Consider the following 15,709-nt stretch of genomic DNA (forward strand, 5'->3'; position numbering starts at 1 on the left):
GGTGGAAAAACAAAGAACCGATTTGAAACTAGGCTCTGGCTCCGAACCAGCACCAGCTCTGCCTTGGTGGAAAAGGGGTAATAGATGAGGGTGGTGAGTTCTTATTCCCCTGCAACGATGCTCAGCACCTTTACCTCCTCAGAGATAGACTGCTGAAACACTGGGCTCTTTACTAGGGTGGAAGAAGCCGCGGTGCGGGCTTCCGATCCCAGATACCCCTTTTCCACCAAAAAAGAACTGGTTAGGAACTGGTGCTGGTTCAAAGTTGGTTCAACTTGCGAACCTTCTCAGAACCTGTTTGTTTTTCCACTGACTAGAGAGCCCAGCGAACGACGTCGTTACGTCACTGTGTAAGTTGCCATATGTCTTTGCTTTCCCAGAAACGCTTGCGCCAACTTCAAGCATAACAATTACAATGGCGGACTACATCGTCTTTCTGCAAATGTTTCTCCTGGCTTTGCGATCCTATATTGGGGTCAGAAGAGGACTTTTAGAACACATTTGTGCTGCTCGTCTGATTACTATAGACGGAGGTTACGTTCGAGAAGAAGTTCGACAATAACCCCGCCCCCAGCCCCCGACGTAAGCATGACGTGGTAAAAGAACGGTTCTAGTCCAGCAAAGAGTTGGTGCCGCTTTGGAACCAATTTTCCTGGCCGAGAACCGGTTCTTTGCCTGTCGAAACACAAAGAACTGGTTCGCGAGTAGGCACCGGCTCCGAACCAGCACCAGCACTGCCTTGGTGGAAAAGGGGTAAGAGAGAGAGCGCTCGATCCCCCAGGTGAAGGCAGAGAAAAGGCAGAGCCCTCTAACCCCTCCGCGAGATCCATTTGCGAACCCCACAATACCAGCTTCCGTGCTGCCTCAGCAACAACAGGGCTGGTCCTGCAAGGAACGTGAGCCTGAACACCCTTGAGTGACAGACGGGAACGGAGCAAATAAAGCGAAAGTAACTCGCAGTGCTCAGAGCATGCTCAGAGCATGCTCTGTTCCAAACAAACAACACATAAAAAGTTGATTTATTTATTATACAACATTTTGTTTTATAAACACGATCTAAAATGTTGTTTGCTCGCCATAATATCTATGCTTGTGACTGATATTATAACGGTCACCAGCTGGAGTGAGAGCCTTGAGAGCCACCAGAGGGCAATCCACATCAGGCTATTGTCATTTCGTCACAAACTACATTTCCCATAACTCACTGCCCTGACTCATCATCCCTGATTGCATCCACCTATGTCTCATTACCTTGTTTAACTCACCCTATAGTAGCCTGGTTTTCACATTAATTCCCTGCATAGTCTTGTTCGTATAACACTGCATTTCTGAGCGTTCCAATGTTTGTCCATTTCGATCATCTCCTTGTGCTGGTTTTCTCCCTGTTCGCCTGTCTCTCTCCCTGTTCGCTTGTCTCTGGGATTACCCTGTTCGTCTGTGTTCCTGTGCCCTGTCATTGTTTGGACTGATTACCCTGTGCTTTTGACCACTGCCTGTAATACAGATTATGATCTTGGATTTTCCCAGTAAAAACTGCATTTGGATTCTCAACCTTCGTGTCTCAGAGCAGTTTGTTAAAGATATAGTGACAGACAACAATAAATAAGACAGACAGTATGAACACAGTGCGCTTGCTGAGGCACAGAAGCTAACGCCGGTCAGACCGGATGTGCTTTTATACTTTCCTGGGCTGGGTTTCCCGATAACGTTGTCTCTTAGCGCGCTACGAAGACTCTAAAGGTATAACTTAACTAAAGGTATACCATTACTAGGCGTGTTCCTTGAACCATACCTTAGAAAGCTGCTTAAGATATACCTTCTTACGTGCGATGTTACCGGGTGCTGTCCGTGGCGATGGTGCTGAATTGGTTGATATCGATGGCTCGAGAATCAATTATTCTCTCGTGCAGGGGCTGTTTCACTGCGTTATGTGAGAAAGCGGTGTTCTTTATAAAAGAAGTACTTTAGAAATAGTTGAAATTGCATTTATTAGGACTCATGGGATATTATAAAAAATAATCCAAAGCCAAAGCCTATAATAATAGCCTAGCCTACATATTTTAAAATTGTATCATATATTGCTGCCACAATAACCATTTAAAAAACTGTATGTGCTTTCTTCTCTTTCCTATTTTTGTTTGCTGAGGTGGAGCTGCGATTAAATATTTTTCTTGTAAATACTTTCCAACATTTCAGTAATAAAAGTGTACATCTTACATACAGTACGATGCTCGGTAGTGATCAAAAACGATTTAAACAGTGAATTTTGAATCTCTTCTTGTAAACTCAGAGATGTGGATTCAGACGGCAATTAAATGACCACACGACCTGTTTGTCAAAAAACAATTTGGCCAGGGATTTTTACGTGGGTTGGGTGAGAAAAAACACTGACATTATGGATTCGGACGGCAATAAAATCACTTACCCCTGTAAATGTTTAAAATACCGTACGAGCCCATGAGAAACAATTAACGTCTGAATAGGACTTAACTGACAGTCGGCTTTCACTGGCCTTTGAAAGGGCTCTGCGGACGGCGCCGTCTTTTAGAACAACTATTCGCTGTATCGCTGCCATAGTTTGAGCAAACTCCCCACCACAATCATTTAAATCCTTTAAATAGACTATTAAAGGAGAACTCCGGTCAATTTTAACATTGAGCTAATTTTTTTGTAAATTTGGAGTGCTGTCAATACAGAGAACAACGGCAAAAATCGGTGTTGCCTACACCGTGTTATCCTGTTTTTAAAATTTGCACCCTGTTGACTTCAATGGGGCAAGTTTTAAACCTGCTTTTAGCCTCTTAACATCCTTGATGTGTCATTACAAGTGCCCAGCCATGTGAGTGATTCCTTCAGAGTGAACACGGGTGAATCTGACTGCAGTAGATGTGCAAGATATGATTAAAAGTGATGTTAATTCAGCCAGCGCACATACCTGTATTTACATCCTGTTTTCGGTCGAAGTCCACAGTAGTCGATTGTCGAGTTCACGCTCGTGATCATAGGTAACTAAACCTATGCGCGTGAACTCGACAATCAATTAAAAAGAGGATAACACGGTGTAGGCAACACCGATTTTTGCCGTCAACCGATTTTTTTTTTTCAACCAGAAAGAACCTTTTGTGGAATGGAAAGTTGTCACATGTGTTGTGCAGCAATTCAAACACGAATGACAATATCAATATTCTTTAAACCATAAAACCAAAACACACAGGAGATTCTTCAGTAACAGCAAACTCACACAAAATGGGACTAATCAGTAATTAAGGTAACAAACAAGGAGGAATTGGTAACAAACAGGAACTAAACTGGAAACACAGGATGTCAGAACGCCAGCTCAATGTGTCGTGGTGCTCGTGAATGTGTGTCGGAGACTGATACGGAAGAGAAGAAAGATTGTTGAATAAAGTTGTTTTTTGTTTTGTTTTTTTTACGCACAAAAAGTATTCTCATCGCTTCATAAAATGAAGGTTGAACCACTGTAGTCACATGGACTATTTTAACGATGTTTTCCCTGCCTTTCTGGGCCTTCAAAATGTTAATTAAATAGCTGTCAATGGAGCCCCCCGCCCCTGAGACATCGAATTTCATCAAAAATATCTTGATTTGTGAAGATGAACAAAGGTCTTACGCGTTTGGAAGAACATGAAAGTGAGTAATTAATGACTTGGGTGAACTATCCCTTTAAATTTTTAAGTTAACTCAAACTAATTCGCTCCAGTTAATGTCAAATTAAAAACTTTAGCTTTTCACTGTTATTTAACCGTCATATGTTTCAAAGGAGATTTGTGTTGAGATATGCTCTATTCATTGCAACTTTTGCAACTTATTTGCCCTGGTGAAATGGGTAAACTCTAGTTTTAAGAGGTTAGTTATGTCGTGTAGCTAACTTTGAAAATAACACATAAAAATGAAAAAACAAGGATTGTAGATGCTTGCATTGCTAAATGCTAAACATTGTTTAGTTGCCTTGACAAGAAGTTTTAAGTTGAAAAGACTACCTGCTACTCATTAGATAAACAAAAAGTTTTTAAGTGGAGGAGATTAGTTGAGTTAACTTAAAAATTTGAAAAAGTTGAATGTGATTGGTTGCCTTATTTATTTATTTTTAAATTTAGCTCAACTACTGTTTTTTACAGTGAATGTTTTGTGAATCCGGCCCCAGAGATTGTTTTTGTGTGTTCAGACCTTAAAAAATTGGCTCCAGTCATATTGTAATATGTGTGCAGTGTGTGTCTAAATCAGCAGTTCCTCTTTCACTGAAGGGTTTTTGTACGGCTCTGTATCACTGTGTTAATGAATCATAATACTGCTGACAGTAATAATCTCCTGCATCTTCAGGCTGGACATTTCTGATATTGAGCATGAAGTTTGTTCCTGATCTCCCATCAGTGAATCTCTCAGAAACTCCAGACACTTTGCTACCAACACCATAGAACAGGAGTTTGGGTGTTTGTCCGGGTTTCTGGTGATACCAGGCTAAACTGGTTTTAAAACTAGAACTGCTGGACCCGCAGTTGAGAGTGACGCTGCTTCCCACAGACACCAGATTCACGGATGGACTCTGAGTCAGAATGATCTCAGCAAAACAACCTGCCATCACAGCACATCAGTCAGTGTTACAGTCAAACACACAATACATGAGAAGAATGATACAACATTTATAAAGCACTTCTGAAAAAGCTCTGAATACTCAACACTAATCTCACCAGCAAGAGAAAGCAGTAGAGAGCAGATAATCAGAGCGTTTGCAGTCATCTTTGCTGAGAATGAGTGAGAAGAGACGAGACCTGCTGTTTACAGTCCTGACCGGCGGACAGTCCGTCTTAAACAAAGAGGTGGTGCACATATTCAAAGCGGCTTCCTTTCAGGAGAAAGTGTGTCACACTGATTTAAATAAATACATTCAGTTTTAAAAGATATTTAATTCAATTTCTCTACTTAATAAGAATTTGTCAGTATCATCTGATATTTCTCAATAGTTTCCTATATGCTGATGATTTCTAATAAACATTCAGTAGTTGAACATCAGTGAATCAACTGGAGTTTAGATTGCAATGTTTAAATGTAGAATATATTATAAAAAATGTCCTCTTTAAAAAATTAAATGTGTATTATTATTATTTTAATTGAACTGTAATCGACCACAACACTAAATCAAATGAAAGATGTTGTTTTGGAGATGCAGTGAACAGTGCAGTTACTGAAGCGTTCAGGAGGTTTTTGTACATCTGCTCTATTAGTTTGTATCACTGTGATGGACTTTTGGCAGCGGCACCAGACTGGATGTTGGCAGTAAGTAAATAATTAAATAATTTTAATTCAGTGCAGAGTTATCATATTTAGTCATATATGTTTGACATTATAAATGGAATGTTTTACTCTGTCCTGTAAATATTTGGTATGCTTACAGTAAATAAAGTGTAGGTTTATATGTGAGAGTTGATCATACAGACACATACTACAAAAGTCTTAACTTAAAAAAAAAGTTTTGAACATTTTCACCTGTATTGACCTGTAAGAAAGGACATACATTTGATAAATATTGGCATGCTATAAGAGCATGAGAAGAATTTTTTTTTTTTTGAAATGTGACATACTACTTAGAATAAATAAATTAATAAATACATAAATAAATACATACATACATAAATAAACACCCATAACATACCTGTTTTCAAAATGTACTATTATAGATGTTCAACCTTCTTTGAAATAAAACAATTGTAAAACTCATTCATGAAATATAAATTTGATGTTTTGAAAAACAGATATTGTAATACATTATATATAATTTCTCATTTAAACTTTAAAATGTATTTTAAAAATGTATTTTATTATTATTTCAAAATAATAATATGCTTTAACATATACTTCAGTGTGAACCAAAATGTATGTTTTTAGACACTTGTTATTTAAAAAAATAAAATAAAAAAATTAAAAATTCTTAAGGCTTAAGTTCATATGAAATGCAATTAGCTAAACTTTAGAGTGCTTTTTAATGTACTTAAGCTAGGCTTAATTACATCTTTATATGTAATTTCGTAATTACTTCTATTGTCCTTATGGTTAAAAGATACTTTAATGTAACTTCTATTGAAACGTGCCCATCATGCATTTAAATATAATTGTGATTGATTACACATTTGTAAAGATGAAGCTGCAATTAAGTACATTTAAAATATATTAACTTGTAATTGAAATATCGAATAACACACTAGAGTTAAAATTATAATGAGGTACTCTACATCAAAATAACTGTACTTCTTTAAAGCATACTTAAGTGTATTAAGAAACATAGTCATAAAAGTGTCTCTCTTTAATTGCACTTAAGTGGCCTTTTATTATATTAGTTTGTCTATTTAAACTGATGGTAAGAATGTTGTCTGTCACTTTAATCTCTAATAAATTGAAGATGTTTGTTAAGCGAGTTGTCTGTTGTCCCGCTGCTCTTCTTCTCTCAGGCAACACTCCTCCTAAAGTGATCATCCTGCCCCCGTCCAGTGCAGAGATCTCCTCTCTGAACACAGCGACACTGCTGTGTGTGGCCAGCGAGGGCTTTCCGTCAGACTGGAGCCTGAGCTGGAAGGTGGACGGGAGCAGCAGGGCTCAGGAGAGCAGCGCTGGGCTCCTGCAGAAGGACGCTCTGTACAGCTGGAGCAGCAGCCTGACTCTCTCTGAGCAGGAGTGGATGAAGAGCGTCTCAGTGAGCTGTGAGGTCACACGGAGCGGCCAGCCTGCAGTCACTGCACAACTGAGGAGAGATCAGTGTTCAGATCAGTAGATCCGCTCAGTCTCTCCTCTGGCTTCTGCTTCATCCTTCTGGCTGATGTCTCTCTTCTGCTTCATTCACACAAGAGCATGCTATAGTGTTCTGTTGTACTTGAAATAAAATAAATAATACTGTGTCTGTCTTTGTTTAATTTTTCATGATTTAAGAAAAAACTATTGATGGTTAAAGACACTTAGAGTAAAAAAGGGGGTCCAAAATACTTAATGGTAATTGAAATAATTCTAAAATAAAGTCCTGGTTTCACAGACAGGGCTTAGAATAAGCCAGGATAAGGCCTTAGTTCAATTAATTCATTTAAATAGATTTTTTTTAAAGTGCCTTAGAAAAAACATTACTTATGTGCATCTTGAGACAAAACAATTGCACTGATATATTTTAAGCTTTCAGTTAAAACAGCTCAAACATGCATTTTAGTCTGGGGCTTCAGCCTTGTCTGTGAAACCGGGGGAAAATATAAATAATAGTTGCTTACATGACAATTAGAAATGTTGCCTTCGCAGCTAACTGAAATAAGTAGTTGAATTTTTAAAGAAGAAGGATTATTATTTATTAAAACTAAAACTGAAATAAAAATAAAGCTCTCTAGAAATATTTTTAAAACAAAATTTAAAACAAAAATTAAATAAAAATGACTAAACCTTCAACTAAAATTTTAAAATGTATATATATATATATATATATATATATATATATATATATATATATATATATATATATATATATATTTATAATAAGAAATATAAAAATAAAAGCTAATTCAAAACATTAACAAATACTATAATAGACTATAAATGATACTTAAGTCTTCCTGGTTTGTTACCCATTATACTTGTGCAAAAAAATGGTTTGTAAATTTATTTTAAATTAAGAGTGCTTTTTGAGCCACTTAAGTCAGACTTAAGTACATCATAAACATTCTCAGAAAAAAATGTACAAAAGCTGTCACTGGGACAGTACCCTTCAAAAGGGTTCTAATATGTACCATTTAGGTACTAATATGTACACTTTTGGAACTAATATGTACACTTTTAGTACCAATATGTACCTTTGAGGGACTAATATGCACTCTTTTTATGTAGGCTACAAAGGTGTAAGCTTTTGTACCTTTTTTTCTGAGAGTGTATGTAATTTCATAATTCTGTTGCCTTTGAAGAGATCAAACTTTATTGGGTAGGTGAATGTCTAGTTTTGCTGCACGTGTGTGATGTGTGCGCATCTGCAGAGTCTCTCAGCTGTATCCGTTCAGTGTGACGGAGGTTTTTGTACAGCTCTTTATCACAGTGTGATTATTGCACCAGTGTGGTCGCTCTGACAGAAGTAATGTCCTGCGTCTTCAGTCTGGACTCCACTGATGGTCAGAGTGAAGTCTGCTCCGTGTCCACTCCCTGTGAATCTAGATGGAGCTCCAGGGAAGCGGTTTGTGGCTCTGTTTACGAGTAGCGTAGGAGCTTCTCCAAACCTCCTGAAGTACCAAGCCATGTGGTCATTAAGATGCACCGGCCTGTTGGCTTTGCAGTTTATTCTTACGTCTTGTCCTGGTTGGGCTGCTGTTATTGACGGTGTCTGAGTGATGGTGACCGCCTGTCCTCTGCACTCTAAAAGAATCAGATATACCATGAGATACCAAAGTATGACACATGCTAGTTTATGCAATAAAACATGTAGTCTAGTTATACAAACCCTGATAAAATACTGCAAGCATCGAGATAAAAATGATGATGAGAGTCATTGTTGTTCTGTGATGGTGAAGATATTGCTCTGTGTTAAACTCTTTCAAAGCACTCTTTAAAAGCTTGTGCTGCCAATGCAAAGTGCTGCTATATATGTAAATCTTCATGGCAATTAGAGCAGCATTTACTACATTTACTTCAACCATCAACCATACTATCATAACTAAACGTTTTCTGCAGTATTTCCTACTAAAGCAAGGTCCCATAGAGAGCTGCAGTGATGACTTATTTCTGTAGGCTAACCCAGAATTTAACTGGTTTCCTTGACAAAAACCCAATTTCTCATTTGGCTTTTTGGATTATTGCAGAAAATAAGCTCTGTGACCAACAAAAGTTTATAATTCTTGCATGCAATAATCCGAAATCCTATTGGGTTTTTGTGGGGGGAACCACATTTCTTTTAAAATGCGTCAGTGATGTAAAATACTTAATCAGTTAATTGTAAATACATATTGATTCATATACATTGAGATCCTATGCGAGAAATGTTTATCAATGAAATTAAAAAGTGAGGCAAAACTATTTGCAAAAGTCCAAATACGCTAAAATAGAAACACAACATCTAAATGTATTAAACAAAAAGAAGCAGCTCCAATATAGCAATACCAACACAAAGAGCCTCTGCTAGTAGTGCATGACGAGATTGTACTCATGTGTTCTTGCTGTAATACTGAATAAAGCTGAAGAACATATTGGATTTGTCAAAAACATCATTCAAAAGCCTTAATCCCAACAGAGGTCAAATGTTTGATACAGTTTTGAACAGTTACAGTGGTTTCAGTTGTAAATCTTTATTTCTTGTAAACAAAGCTCTTGGGGTTTGATCATGGTCACTGGAGACACTGTTCTGAGACTCTCGCACATGCAAATGTGAGTTTCAGGACACACTTCTAGTTTCACTAAGGCTTATTTGATTCAGTGCTTATAAATAATTCAGCTTTGTGAAAAAACTTTTGAGCAAATTATGAACTGAAGTTTTTAATATTTTGGGGTTTCATCTTTAAGAAAGTTCAGTTAGGTTCAAAATGGTTCAATAAACATCCTTCAATGTCTTTGGGGAAATTAAAATATATGATAATAATAATAACTTTAATCACATTTATATAGCGCTTTTCAGCACTAAAAGTGCTTTACATAGAAGTGGAGAATCTCCTTGACCTCCACCAATGTACAGCAATGTACCCGGCTCAACCCTGCTTAGCTTCAGTGGGCGACCAGGGCGATATGGCTGCTAGATTGATTATGATTATCCTGTAAGTGTGATTATTTCACTATTATCTCAGTAAAACTGATGTCACTGAAGTTCATCAGATGGTGCAGAAGTTTCTGAGTTTGCAGTGAGCCGTGAAGATGTTCTTCCACACACACACACACACACACACACACACACACACACACACACACACACACACACACACACACACACAGGATGCAGCTGCTGGTCCACACTATACAAATGTATCTATGTAAATGATGAGCTTTTTCTGTGCTCTCTCTTACACATAATTTCTGTATAAATATATTTCTAAATTGAAGGGAATATTCTAAATTTGGTGAATCTCGCAAAAGATTTTCATCCCAAAATCAAATAGAAAAATAAGAAATAATACAATTTCTGCTAGTAATAGTGTGAAATATTATTACAATTTTAAATAACTGTTTTCTATTGAAAAATGTTTTAAAATGTAATTTATTGCTGTGATGTAAAGCTGAATTTTCAGCAACATTACTCCAGACTTCAATGTCACATGATCCTTCAGAAATCATTATAATGTGACGATTTGCTGCTAAAGAAACTTTTCTGATTATCAAAACAGTTCTGCTGCTTCATATTTTTGTGGAAACTGTGTATATTTTTTCAGGGTTCTTTGATAAATCGAAAGTTCCAAATAAAAGCATTTTTTTTTAATAGAAATCTTTTGTAACATTATAAATGTCTTTGCTGTCAGTGTTTGATAAATTTATTTTATTACGAGCCCTGTAGTTGTCTTTTGAGCCAGTAGACTCTCTGTTCTGCGATTCATTTAAAAACAGGTGATTCCCCAAAAAACAGGTGCTGATCCATACGCAAGTCTAGGATGTAGGAGTAAGTCTAGTCAAGTCTAGTCCTGGCGGAAGAGTGACCTCTGACCCGACGCATGACATAGGATGCGAAAGCGTAAGCTTAGGTGAGAGATGCAGTTCAAACAAACTCAAGCTCCTCCAACATTTCTCTTTAAAAATTCTCTTTTTAGACTTTGAATTCGTGACCGGTGTTTTGCTCTATCCTCTGCTCTTCCGCATTCATCAACACGTCATGCGTCGGGTCAGAGGTCACTCTTCCACCGGAACTAGACTCGCATACGGCCGTTACCGGATGACAGTGATCATAGTTTATAAAGTTATAAATATGGATATTTTCTTATAAGAACACATTGCTTCACTTCAGATGGCCTTTATTAACCCCCTGGAGCTGTATGGATTACTTTTATGATGGATGGATGCGCTTTCTCGGGCTTAAAAATGTTGAGCCCCATTCACTCCCATTATAAAATTTGGAAGACTCTGAGCCAGGATATTTTTTTATATAACTCTGATTGTGTTTGGCTGAGAGAAGAAAGTCATATACACCTAGGACTGCTTGAGTGTGAGTAAGTTATGGGATCATTTTAATTTTTGGGTGAACAATTCCTTTAAGAAAAAGTTAAGAAAGTTATTTAAGATAATGTTTTGATTGTATTTGGCAAATCTTGCTGGAAAAAAATAATAAACCCACCTCAGCCCATGTCACATATTACAAGTTGTGGTGTAGGTAAGCCAGCAAGACAAAGAAGATAGATGCAATAGAATTTATTTACAATTAAACTAACTCAAAATACAGGAATAAACAGAGGATAAACCATACTAAGCACAAATGTTAACGAGAACTGAAACACAGGCATATAAATACTAAGAGCAAACAAAGCTAGTTGGATAAACACAGGTGAAGCAAACAAGGGAACTACTGAGTAACCATAGCAACAAACAAGAGCGTAATGAGTAACCTAGGAGACAAATAAGAACAAAGGCAAACGGGAACTAAGCAGACAGAGAGAAAACGAAACCAGATACAGCACAAAAAAATGTTCATGTTACACCGATCCTGTGAAAACTGTTGTGACATTGCATTACCATGGAAACAGTAATTTTAATCAATTTAGCGCTCCTCTCCCTATAGTGGGTTGTGTCATGTTTCATAATACAACATTTATTTCAAAATATTTTATGATCAACAAAAATTTCTAATCTTGACAAAGCACATAGCTCCATTAAGGCACCTGATGGAGTTTTAGGACACCATTAGGTCACTTGATGGAGTTTTTCGGTTCCTTGCCACTGTTGCCTTTGGCTTGCTCAGTTGGGGATATTTTGGGGATATTTCATTTAATTTTATCAATCAATAAATTCCTCTTGAAACAAACTTTGTTGTATTATTTTAATTTAATACTGTGAAGCTGCTTTGATGCAATCTGTATTGTGAAAAGCGCTATACAAATAAACTTGACTTGACTTGACATATTGTTGGAAAGGTCTGAGCTAAATGTTCCATATTTGGTGACTGTTTTGTGATAGAAGTGATATTATGACAAAAAATGTATTAATTTGTAACAGAAGAACTCATCAGTGGCATATGAGTGCCACCTGGTGACTATTTTAGGTACAGCGCCTAAACAAAATCTCATAGGAACTTACATTTTTGAGATATCATCTTCAATTTTTGAACACAATGGCTTTGATTTTATAGCAAATTTAGAGTAACGTACTTTTTTTTTTTTTTACAGTTAACATAAACTTAACTAACTTTATTACATTTTCATTTTTCGAAGTGCTTCTAATAAACTTAGTGTCTTCTTTAAAAAGACACCAAGCTTATAGGTCTGAATACCAATGATTGCAACCATTTAAGTTTAGATACAATTTTATATATGCTCAAAATGGGGAGCGACCGTTATGGGGTTAATCTGAAGCTATATACATTAACGTGGTGTTGAATGGTATGTCAATAATAAAGTTGTTCTAAAGTTTGAAACTTTGAAAGAGAGGCAATGATTGTTTTGTAGGCCTTTCATTTCAGCAGTAAAACCATGAATGAAGCAGAGATTTATTTAGTCACAGCTATATCGAGCGTAATGATTTTGGAATCATTCAATCTGCTAAATTGTTGCTTTTGTTTTATAGTCCGAGATTAAGCTACTTGATAATGTTGGTCTATAGGATCAATATACCAAAACCAAATCTGAATCTTAACTAGAAGTGAAATTCAATAGGAAGACACCATGCAGATCAGGTTTCTTGCTGCACTTCATGTATTAATTAAAGCAATGTATTTGTTCAACTTTATATATCATTCATGGATTAAATTAGAGCATTTATCGAACTATGACAGCATGACTTTCTTCTGTGAAAAATATTTTGAATCAATATTTCATGTTTATGTATTTATTGTGTCCCACATGTGGTATACATATTATTCCTTACTCTTATTCTGTAAGAAACACTGTTAACCTCTGATGTTCAGGGTCTGGATTTACAAAAGACTTCTTATGCCAATATGAAACCATGGTTATTTTGTTCATCTTTTAACACATGACTGTGTTCCAAGTCATGATGTCCTATTTATTGAAAATGATTTATAAAGTAGCTCTTAACATTTTTTTTGATAAAAAATAAATAAAAATAATCAGTCCACATTTTAGTGTATGAATAGGCTAGGCTATATCACAAACATCAACAGAACACTGTTTTGTATTTGTTTGTTTATTTATTTTACTTGGAATTCCTGCACTGTGGCATCTATCCCACTCAGTGACATCATGGTCATGAACTCATGTGACTGAGAACACTTTACAATCCAGCTGTAATAGGCTTTTAGGCAAACTTGTTTGAGAGGCTGTGTAGTAAGAAGACTTTTAGAGCTTAGTTGTCCCACACTGCCCCAATGTCAATTCATCTTTCAGTTTGAAAACTAATTTATTAATTTAGATTTTTGCTTGGACATTAATAAATACCGATTTTATTATTCCACTTTTAAGTGGCATCCCTAGACACTAGTCCAGTACAGTGACCTGTGCAGCAGAGAGCACTACAGAGAGCACGCAGCTCAACGTCATCACGTTCAGTCTGAGAGGAACTCACGCAGCGGAAGCGGAAACTCTCCTGTCAACAGTGAAACCGAAAGCGTTCCGGATGACTAGACACCATTTTTGGCCAAATCAAAATCTAACAATGTCTTCACGTGTGACGGTAAGTTCATTAAAAGTTTCACAGTTATAATATCAATGAGGACCTTTTACGTCTAATCTATTTAAAAAGTTCTCTCCTGACTATCACGGTAGAAACTGTAATGGCGGATCCCGGACTAGAAGCGCAGGGAGTTTAGGACAAACTCACTCACAGCTACAGCACACCGACTGCGACTCTACTCGTGTGTTCAGCCCAAAACAGTAGGTAAATATGATAATACAGGCAAAAAGTTCACTTCAAAAATTAACAAAGAGGGGTAAAAGAGTTTTAGCGAAAAGCGAAGTAAAAGCGAAAGCAAAAAACAAAACAAAAAAACTTAGGCCTATAAGCCTACTGAAAATGTACACACTCATCCGGCTTATAGTGACGTTGGTTTAAATTAATAACGATTTGGGACAAATTATGTTATTTAATTGAAGATGTATGGCGAGTTAAGATTTTGCGCACATGAGCTCAGCAGCTCTGTGTCAAAACTTTTTTGTAAGCTAATTTAGGGTTTGCCATTGAAGGACTGTTTATAGATAGGCTAATATTATTACCTTAATGTTTATTGTTACAAACAGTACGTACCGTATGGGCATTTAATGTAAAATATACTTTATTTAATTATAAATAAACAAATAATTATAAATTATTATTATTTGTTATATATTTTATTCTAAATGAATATTATTATAAATATTTTATTATAAAAACAACTCATAACTGTAACAAAAACACAAACTTTACATAACCAAAAAATCACAGTAAAAAGTATTACAAGAACGGTTGATTCTTAAGCACATTTAATCATTTAATCATGGAATTCCTGTACTCAATGTCATCCCTGAAAATGAAATAATATGATTAATATTAATAATATCCGTTCATATCAATTGAGCTGACCACAGAAAAAAAATCTAACATTAATAATAAAATGAGAAGAAATGCAGAGATGGAGATTCAGTCATTTTAGCAGATAAACGCTTAATAAATCACATCATGACAGAAATCTTACTTATTATTAGAGCCCGACCGATAAAGGATTTTTAAGGCCGATACCGATACAAATATTTGGTGATTTAAAAATCCGATATTCCGATATATCGGCCGATATATATATATTTTTTTAAATCCAGAAACGCGTAACAAAACATGAACAGATTTCCCTAACATTAGTTATTTGTCGTTATTTAAGAGTCCTCAGCCTTACTAAAATAATATGATAATGCAGTTTAAAAATAAACTTGTTTGTTTTATTGTCACAACAGAACAGAATATATTAAAGTTCTGATAAATATAATGTATAAAAATACAAACTTAAGATATGAAACTTAAAGTCCTTTGAACAAAAAAAAAGTCAACTATTATTATTAATATTGACAGTAATAAATCAATTATGTAATTGTGTGTGTGTGTAGAACTGATAAGATTGTAAATGTGTACCTTGAAATGCAATGTAAGTCGCTTTTGATAAAAGCGTCTGCCAAATGTCAATGTTATAAGCTACCTTATTATAATTACAATGTCAACTTGCTTATCCCTTTACCTGCACTCTTTTAATTCTATCCATCTATTCCATCAAGCTACAACAAACCATTTTCAATCATCATTTGCTGCCTGCCTTCTAAAATCTACTACTTAGTGATGCACTAAATACATTATGTGACTCGTTAATGCTGCGGCTAAACGAAGTAACGCACACTTGGATTTCACACACGTGTAAAAGAAAAGCTAACTTTTATGCACAGGCTATGTTTGATACTTTTTCTCTATGTCTAAATGTTCACTCCTCGCGTGCCTAACTTACATTTTACAATGCAGAGACTGGAACTACAGATATGCTAGTTATAAATACAGTAATCATTACTTTATTTAGGCAGAATAAGTTCGTTGTGATTTGAAAACTAATCAGAAATCACTGGAAACAGCGTTGAAAACAAAC

General features: G+C 36.0%; 2 long non-coding RNA genes across 3 annotated transcripts; both read left to right on the forward strand.

Moving 5' to 3' along the window:
• The first annotated feature begins 4,820 nt into the window (after positions 1–4,820).
• On the forward strand, positions 4,821–6,906 carry LOC309512551. Of its 2 annotated transcripts, XR_014211072.1 has the most exons (3): positions 4,821–4,838; positions 5,189–5,295; positions 6,465–6,906. It is a non-coding gene; the product is annotated as an uncharacterized lncRNA (long non-coding RNA). The 2 variants fall into 2 exon arrangements; XR_014211073.1 differs by lacking the exon at positions 4,821–4,838 and having other exon boundaries at positions 4,849–5,295.
• A 6,785-nt stretch (positions 6,907–13,691) lies between these two features.
• LOC309512686 lies at positions 13,692–15,047 on the forward strand. Its single transcript, XR_014211139.1, has 2 exons — positions 13,692–13,785; positions 13,878–15,047. It is a non-coding gene; the product is annotated as an uncharacterized lncRNA (long non-coding RNA).
• The last annotated feature ends 662 nt before the right edge of the window (positions 15,048–15,709 follow it).

Source organism: Leuciscus leuciscus, assembly GCF_965113295.1.
Source record: "Leuciscus leuciscus genome assembly, chromosome: 1".
Lineage (NCBI taxonomy): Eukaryota > Metazoa > Chordata > Actinopteri > Cypriniformes > Leuciscidae > Leuciscus > Leuciscus leuciscus.